The sequence below is a fragment of the Oncorhynchus tshawytscha genome, linkage group LG28 (assembly GCF_018296145.1).
Source record: "Oncorhynchus tshawytscha isolate Ot180627B linkage group LG28, Otsh_v2.0, whole genome shotgun sequence".
Classification (NCBI taxonomy): domain Eukaryota; kingdom Metazoa; phylum Chordata; class Actinopteri; order Salmoniformes; family Salmonidae; genus Oncorhynchus; species Oncorhynchus tshawytscha.
The window spans coordinates 34,138,740-34,148,111 of NC_056456.1; positions in this window are offsets into that span (position 1 = coordinate 34,138,740).

The following is a 9,372-nucleotide window of genomic DNA, read 5'->3' on the forward strand; positions in this document are numbered from 1 at the left end:
AGATACCTCCACTAAGCCACACACCCAATAACTAACAAAACCCCAAGACAAAACACACCACAATAAACCCATGTCACACCCTGGCCTGACCAAATAAATAAAGACAAACACAATAATACTTCGACCAGGGCGTGACACTGTTGGACATTCCTGCAGTCAGCATGGCAATTGCGTTCCCAGTCAATAACCAATGCAAAGTGTGTATGTTTATCCTGTGTTCCATTTAATTAGATAGTAAATAAATAATTTAACCAATTTCTGTAGTACTGAATCATAAGTAAGGCTGGGGTTTTTGCAGATGCAAGGAGGTTACTACTGTTCAGAGTGATGATATGATAGGAAAGGGAAAGGGGGATACCTAGTCCGTTGTACAACTGAAAGCCTTCAACTGAAATGTGTCTTCCACATTTAACCCAACCCGTCTGAATCAGAGAGGTGTGGGGGGCTGCCTTAATTGAGTTAATTGTTACATGATTAATTTAATCAGGTAACAATTAAACATAGTTAGGTAATTAGATAAATAGCAGTTTTCAGATTAATGTTAAAGTCAAGTCATGACACAGTCTTACGTATGAAATCTCTTAGGCAGCATATCTTTAATAAAAATAAATAATAAATAATAATAATAAATTAAAACAACATAAGTTAACAATTCAGACCTTTGCAATTAAGTTAGCAAGATTAAGGCTGGGTAATTAAGAAAAATAAACAAAAATCAAATCAAAAGGACAATATGCCTAAACAGTAAAAAAAAGGTAGCTGTAGGATTCAAATATTGTCCATTGTTCATTCATTGACATGGTGTAATCACTGTGTAAATGTCCTGAACCATATTCAATATAATTATAACATCTTCAATACTCAGGAATAATAGTATCATTGTTCCTTGTACCCGAACATGAGGGGTGTCCTCATCATTGTCTTATGCTGAGGGCAGCATCATAGCTATAGTCTAGGCTGCATGATTGTGCATGGATAGCATACCTGAATAATGTTTTGAAGTTTTGAGGTTCCAAGGTTTTTCTTTAGTTGTACTATTATCTACATTGTAGAATAATAGTAAAGACATCATAACTATGAAATAACACATATGGAATCATGTAGTAACCAGAAAAGTGTTACAAAATTCTAAATATATTTATGTTTGAGATTCTTCAAAGTAGCCACCCTTTGCCTTGAAGACAGCTTTGCAGACTCTTGACATTCTCTCAACCAGCTTCATGAGGAATGTGTTTGAAGGAGTTTCCACATATGCTGAGCACTTGTTGGCTGCTTTTCCTTCACTCTGCGGTCCAACTCATCCCAAACCATCTCAATTGGATTGAGGTAGTCCCCTGGAATGCATTTCAATTAACAGGTGTGCTTGTGAAAATTAAATTAGTGAAATTGTTTACCTTCTTAATGCGTTTGAGCCAATCAGTTGTGTTGTGACAAGGTAGGGGTGGTATAAAGAAGATAACCCTATTTGGTAGAAGACCAAGTCCATATTATGGCAAGAACATTTTAAATAAACAGAGAAAGCACAGTCCATCATTACTTTAAGACATGAAGGTCAGCCAATCCGGAACAATTTCAAGAACTTTTAAAGTTTCTTCAAGTGCAGTCCCTAAAGCCATGAAGTGTTATTATGAAACTGGTTCTCATGAGGACCGCCACGGGAAGTTCATTAGTTACCAGCCTCAGAAATTGCAGCTCAAATAAATGCTTCACAGAGTTCAAGTAACAGACACATCTCAACATCAACTGTTCTGAGGAGACTGTGAATCAGGCCTTCATTGTCGAATTGCTGCAAAGAAACCACTACTAAAGTACACCAACAAGAGGAAGAGACTTGCTTGGGCCAAAAAACACGAGCAATGGATAATAGACCGGTGGAAATCTGTCCTTTGGCCTGATGAGTCCAAATGTTTATTTTTTGGTTCAAACCGTTGTGTCTTGTGAGACTCCGAGTAGGTGAACGGATGATCTCCATATGTGTGGTTCCCACCGTGAAGCATGGAGGAAGAGGTGTGATGATGTGGGGGTGCTTTGCTGGTGACATTGTCTGTGATTTATTTAGAATTTAAGGCACACTTAACCAGCATGGTTACCACAGCATTCTGCAGCGATACGCCATCCCATCTGGTTTGACTTAGTGGAACTATAATTTGTTTTTCAACAGGACAATGACCCAAAACACACCTCCAGGCTGTGTAAGAGCTATTTGACCGAAAAGGAGAGTGATGTAGTGCTGCATAAGATGACCTGGGCTCCACAATCACCCGACCTCATCCCAATTGAAATGGTTTGGGATGAGTTGGACCGCAGCGTGAAGGAAAAACAGCCAACAAGTGTTCAGCATATGTGGGAACTCCTTCAAGACTGTTGGAAAAGCATTTCAGGTGAAGCTGGTTGAGAGAATGCCAAGAGGCTGCGAAGGTCTCATCGAGGCAAAGGGTGGCTACTTTGAAGAATCTAAAATCTAAAATCTATTTTGATTTGTTTATAACTTTTTTTGGTTACTAAATGATTCAATATGTGTAATTTCATGGTTTTGATGTCTACATCTCTTATTCTACAATGTAGAAAATCGTAAAAATCTAATTACCCTTGAATGAGTAGGTGTGTTCAAACTTTTGACTGGTACTGAATATACACACACATACATACATACATACATACATACATACATACATACATACATACATACATACATACATACATACATACACACATACACACACACATACATACACACATACTCACATATGTTTATACATACATACACATATTATATACATCTTTAAAAAAAACATCCTTTATTATTTTCCTCCAACCATACCACCCCTTCCCTAATTGGAGTAAACTAAGGAACAACAACACTTAGGCTTCTATTTCCAGCTTATACATACTATATACATTTTCCGGACACAATCTATTTTACAATAGTTATCCTTTGTTTGTTTTTACTCCTATCCTTCCGCTACCCTTAACCCCTCCCATCTATTTCTGAAGACAATCCAGTTTGATTTCTATTTGCCATATCTTTTTAACTGTGCTGTTTCACAAAAGTTCTGAACCTATAGACATTTTAAGTACACAGTATATTTTACATTGGTTATCTTGTTGTTATTAGTCCCACACTTCAGCTCCTCTCAACCCCTCCCATCTATCTCTTAACACCATCCATATTGGATTTCTATTTGTCATATATTTTTCAACTGTGCTGTGATGTTTCACAAAATTTCTGAACCTTTGTATTCTCATAGTTTCTACAGATTGTAAATTAAAGATAAACATTTTGCTAAAAGTATTACTATATTATTGATCGGTTGACTATGACTTTTCAAATCACCCAATAGTGCTAACTCTAGAGTTAGTTGCAGGTAAATGTTGCAATTCTTCAGCCATTCCTGGACCTGCAACCAAAAACAAGCTACTTATGGACAGAACCAAAACTAATGATTTTGTCTCTTCGCAGCAAAATCTGCAGAGCAGTTATGTTTGTATCCCCATATATAAAACATTATACTGGTTGCAAAAATTTGGTATAATAATTTACAGAAAAACATTCTGAAGTTCTAAGTTTTGAATCCGGTGTCGTTTTGAGTATCAGTCCGTAAACCATATGCCATGGAATTAGTACCTCAAAAATCTCTTCTATTTTGCAGTCTGTGTGGCACACCTGTCAATTTTTTGATCCTTAAATGAAACTGGTATACTTTTTTATTCATCAAAATGTTCTTTAACCAATTTTAATGCAGGGCCGGCAGACAAGTTCCTTACTTTTTCCCCCTTCCACTTGCCTCTTCCATTTTTGTGGTAATGCTGCAATTGGTAGGTTGTAATTTTGGGTAGAGCAGACATTTCCATATATTTGTGTTAGCTTCATGTGTGACATAACTCCACCAGTCCTATTTATGATATAATTGACAAAAAATGTACTTTTCTTTATCAATTATTATATTTAAGTTTAACCACAATATTTGTCATGTTATTTGTTCTGTCTTTTCTGGTGGATTAAACTGAAAATGCAAACAACTTTCTATGGCTTGTTTTAAAAATAGCGATATTCTGGAGATTATTTCATTTTTAAATAACCAAAAGTGAGAGGTGGTAATCTGAATAAAGGGAAAAAGGCCATTCTTGAACATGGGGTGAGACATTCTTACAAATGTGCTGGAGAACCAGTTTGGATTGAAGTATAACTTTTGTATGACTGACACCTTTAGTGAGAGGTCTAATGCTTTAATATTTAATAATTTCTGACCTCCAAATTCATATTCATTATATAAATAGGCCCGTTTAATTTTGTCTGGCTTGCTGTTCCAAATAAAACTGACAATTGTATTGGTAAATGTAAAAGTTGTATTTTGTAATGATCCAATATGTAATATAGTACACTTATCATCATTTGGTTGTAATCCAGAGAGGTTACAAAAAGTATCTAGATCCTCTATAAGGCTGTGGAATGATCCAAATTGTGGATTTAAAAGAAAACATGAATCATCAGCGTACAATGATATCTTTGTTTTTAAGCCCTGGATTTCTAACCCCTTGATATTATTGTTATCTGATTTGAACAGCTGACATTTCGATGGCAATAATAAATAGATATGACGATAGTGGACAACCTTGTTTTACTCCTCTTGACAATTGAATACTTTCTGACACGTAGCCATTGTTTACTATTTACCACCTAGGGTTATTATATATAACTTTAACCCAGGTAGGGGCAGGTAGCCTAGTGGTTAGAGTGAGCTGACAAGGTAAAAATCTGTCGTTCTGCACCTGAACAAGGCAGTTAACCCACTGTTCCCGGTAGGCCGTCATTGTCAATAAGAATTGGTTCTTAACTGACATGCCTCGTTTAATACATTTTTAAAAATGTGTTCTCCAAAATTGAAATATTCCAGGCATTTATATATAAATTCCAGTTGTACTTTATCAAAAGCCTTTTCAAAGTCAGCTATGAATGCCAGGCCTGGTTTCCCAAATTTTTCATAGTGTTACTATTGTTTCCAGTACCTGTCTTATATTATCGTCAATGTATCGTCCATGTAACAAAAACTGTCTAATTAGTATAAATAATATCCAACAATACCTTTTTAATTCTATGCATATGCATTTTGTTAGAAATTTTGCATCACAACTAGGGCTGTGGCGGTCAGGAAATTTTGTCAGCTGTTGATCGTCAAACAGAAAAACTGTTGTTCTCACGGTAATTGACCGTTAATTAACATAAACACATTTAGCATCTCCTGGTTACACATACAAGCCACTGATGCTGACCTTTGGAACATCTACATAAAGTCTAATAAATCCATGTAATATAGCCCACACCTCCACAATAAATCCATTATTTATTTTAGAAAGGTCTAAAGAATCATGATATGAAGAAAATGTAGTCTATTTCAGAAGAACATAATAGCACACTCTGAGTTGTCCTTATGTTAGGTCCTGATCTGGCTATACAAATGGCCATGGGCTACACTAGTTCATTTAGCAGACAAGATTTGCTTAAAATTCTTTTATGGTATGAAGAATACAATTGAACAAAGCTGAATAAAATAGAAAGGATATATCACATGTGGCTATTCTGTGTTGAGCGGTTAGCAAAGAAATAGGTACTCCTATATGCTAATTTATAGTTATTAATGTAACTTTAGTTGTTCTACAAACTTTGGGCTATGTGTTTTGATTTTTAATACATTGTATGGCTGCATGATGCGACTCTAATGATGATTTGAAAAACTTCACTTGAAAGTCATGAGCTCTGCTTTGTTTTTTTTGCGCAGGCTGTACACACTACATCAGTCACTCATTCACAATTTGACAAGCACTTGATAATGTGTAGAATTTCACGGCGGCATCCCCTTTGTGTGGCCGTAATGCACGTAAAAATACATGCCTTTTGCGGCCAGTGGCCGTTGTACCCTCCTCCCTGAGTGCTGCCTGCATGCTCCAGCACGTGATTGGGTCTTTCTCACAGGCTACAAGTGAAGACAGACACATCAGGGACGCAACTGTGTGCATCCTTATCCAATTCCGAGGTGCATATTGAATATATTGGAAGAAATGCCCACATTTACTTTAGTCAGCCAACAATATGAGTAGGCCTAACTGACAGCAAAAGCACTAGCCTATGTCAATTTACTATCCCCTATAGAAAAAAGGTCAACCTATTCTATTCTGTGTGAGAGATAAATATTCCAAACATAGTCTGGGACAGTTGTGGGACACGATAGATCCCAAATTAATACAACCACTAGCATCAAAACATTTTTTAACGAAATGTGGCTGACGCAACAGATCAGAACGTTTAGCTTAAAATGTTGATAAACTATTAGTCTATTTCTTCACTTTATAAGCACAGCAATGCGCACATGGTAGTTGGCTATAAGCGCAAATGTTCCATTAGTGGAAAATGCCATTATCAAAAGTGACTGCAAATGCAATTATGCATGTAATGCTTTTATTATAAAGGTGCATTTTTATAGTGAAAATTAACTTCCCCAAACTTGAAACTCACGTGCTGTTTATATCTGCTTATATTTGCCTGTTAGGCTCCACACCCCTTGTAAAGCGGATTAATGTGCTTCATTTTAAGACGTTATTTGGCCACTTTAGTTGTGATACAAGCCTTATTAAAACATGTAGGCCCATGGGCTAGGCTACATGAGGTGTGCGACTATGATTAGAAAAAATTAATACATGTCATCTATGCACTTAAATAGCCAATGGAGGACACTTTCCCTGTGGATTATTGTCATGCCAGCCAGGTAGGCTATACTCCTGTTGTATATATAAGCAATGTGCTTAATATTAGGAAAGTTGATAAATAAATATAATAGGCCTAGCTAGGGCTGGGTGGTATATCGTATTTTATGATATACCCGTATTGATGCACGGATTTGGGTTTTTGGTTTGGGTTTTTACTTTACCTTCTATAACGGTATATGAATGTTTGGTTTGTTAAACGGGATACACCGTGTGTAACGTAAATTTTTATAGTTTACTTCTCCGCTCTCTCTCCATGCCACTTTCCACACAGACCTAATACCGCCCCCTGTCACTCAAGGATGGCATTTGTTTTTACTCGATCACGAGACACTTGTGTTCAGTCTGCATGGTCAATGTAGCACATGCAACAATGTTGATGACAACGATGGTTTTCACTTTGCTTCTTAATATATATCCACTAGCATTCTATAATTACACGATTTGTTTGTGTTTCTTACATCTGCTTACACCTAGATTGTATTTTCTAAGCAAGTTGGGCCATAATCCTGTTAGCTGCTAACGCTAATCGCCAGCTAGCTGTTACATGTACTGAGTGAGAGCAAACATAATTAGCTATACAGCCTAATAATACCAGTGATGGTGTAGACCTAAATCAGCATTCAGCATATCGTTTGTGCAACAGTATCGTCTAAATCAAAGAGGAATATGCAAAGCAAGAATAAGATAAATACATGAAGTAGCTAATAGAAAACATTCAATGTAGCCAAAGATTATAGGGCCCCTTAGGAAACACTTGTCAACACTTTAGTTCCTACCCTGTCACAATAACTCCTCCCTGGTATTATCATTCGTTGTCATGTCAAACAACACTGTATTCAAAGTGCCCACTATTATGTTCTAACAATAGAATTAGAATAGTCATTATATTTCCATGATTCCAACAGTTCACCCAAGTGTTTTGCTCTAAATCGCAAGTCCAATCGCAATTGCGACATTTGGTTAAAAATAAGTCCTAGATTATTTGCCCATATCGTGCAGCCCTACATGGCAGTGTGGAAATGATCTCAATTGAGTGCAGGAAATACAGAAAATTATAAATCTGCTGAAATTTGTTTTGGTTGAAGTTGAATTGAACAGTATAAAACAATCAGAATGGAGAAAGACCCATTGAAATCACTTAGAGTGTATGTGTTGCCACCCTAGGGTCACACACTACTCATAAAGCAGCCCTAAGCCTAGCTTATAGAAAGCTTATAGAAAGCTGATCCTCCTCTTGTTAGTAGAGGCCATGACTCTGTTTTCTCGCTCAATTGCATAGCCTATTGAAATGTTGCGCAACATGAGTTCATGGGCTCTCATGAAGTGTTTGATTAATACATTTGCATTGATGTCAAAGTGATTAGAGGGACAATAGCGTGCTGAATACGAGGCAGTTAGCAAGTTTGGTAGGTTACTAATGCCCAACAGCAGCTTCAGAGCTTGGAGAAGTCTATCACTAAATGGTTACATGGAATATGACTGCCTTCATGACTGGTGACCGCAGGTGTGGCGGTAATACGGTAACTGCAACAGCCCTAATCACAACCCTGAAGTGTAAAGTGCTTCCAATTTATTTTCTAGACTGGATCTTTGTATTTACCATTTGGATCCTGTTTCAGTAATAATGAAATCCGACATTCTTGTTGAGTATCTGATAATCTACCATTTTTATAGGAGTGTATAAAACATGATAATAACAGTCCTCTGAGTACATCACAAAAGGATTGGTATACCTCAACTGGTATACCATCCAGCCATGGAGTTTTCCCGGACTTAAAGGCTTTAATTGCATCAAGAAGTTCCTCCTCTGTAATTTGGCCTTCATATGAGTCTTTCTGTACAGCTGTTCATTTTACATTATTAATCAAATAAAAAATACATACAATTAACTTCGGTTAGTGGAGATGGAGGAGACTGAAATGAAAACATATGCTTAAAGTGCTTTGCTTCCTCTTTCAAAATATAGTTTGGTGAATTATCGGGGTAATTTTGGTAGCATTATTATGTTGAAGATTTTAAAAATAATTTGGTTCATTTTTACCCATATTTCATCATGTTCTCTTTAAATTTTATAATATATTACACTTGATCTTTCTTGAATAAGTTCCTCCATGTGTTTTTTTTCCTCTAACTTATTCTGTGTCTCTTTGGTACAGTTTTTATTGGTATCTATCTTTACTGTTAGTCCTTCCATTTCCTTTTAAAAAATGGACTCTTTTGACCTAAATTGCCTTTGTTTTAAAGATGAGTACTTCATTGCATGGCCTCTAAAGGCACATTTAAAAGTGTCCCATACAATAAGAGGATGTGCTGTACCTACATCTGAAGTCAGAAGTTTACATACACTTAGGTTGGAGACATTAAAATTTGGTTTTCAACCACTCCACAAATTTATTGTTAACAAACTATAGTTTTGGCAAGTTGGTTAGGACATCTACTTTGTGCATGACATAAATCATTTCCCCAACAATTGTTTACAGACAGATTATTTCACTTATAATTCACTGTATCACAATTCCAGTGGGTCAGAAGTTTACATACACTAAGTTGACTGTGCCTTTAAACAGCTTGGAAAATTCCAGAAAATGAGGGTCATGGCTTTAGAATCTT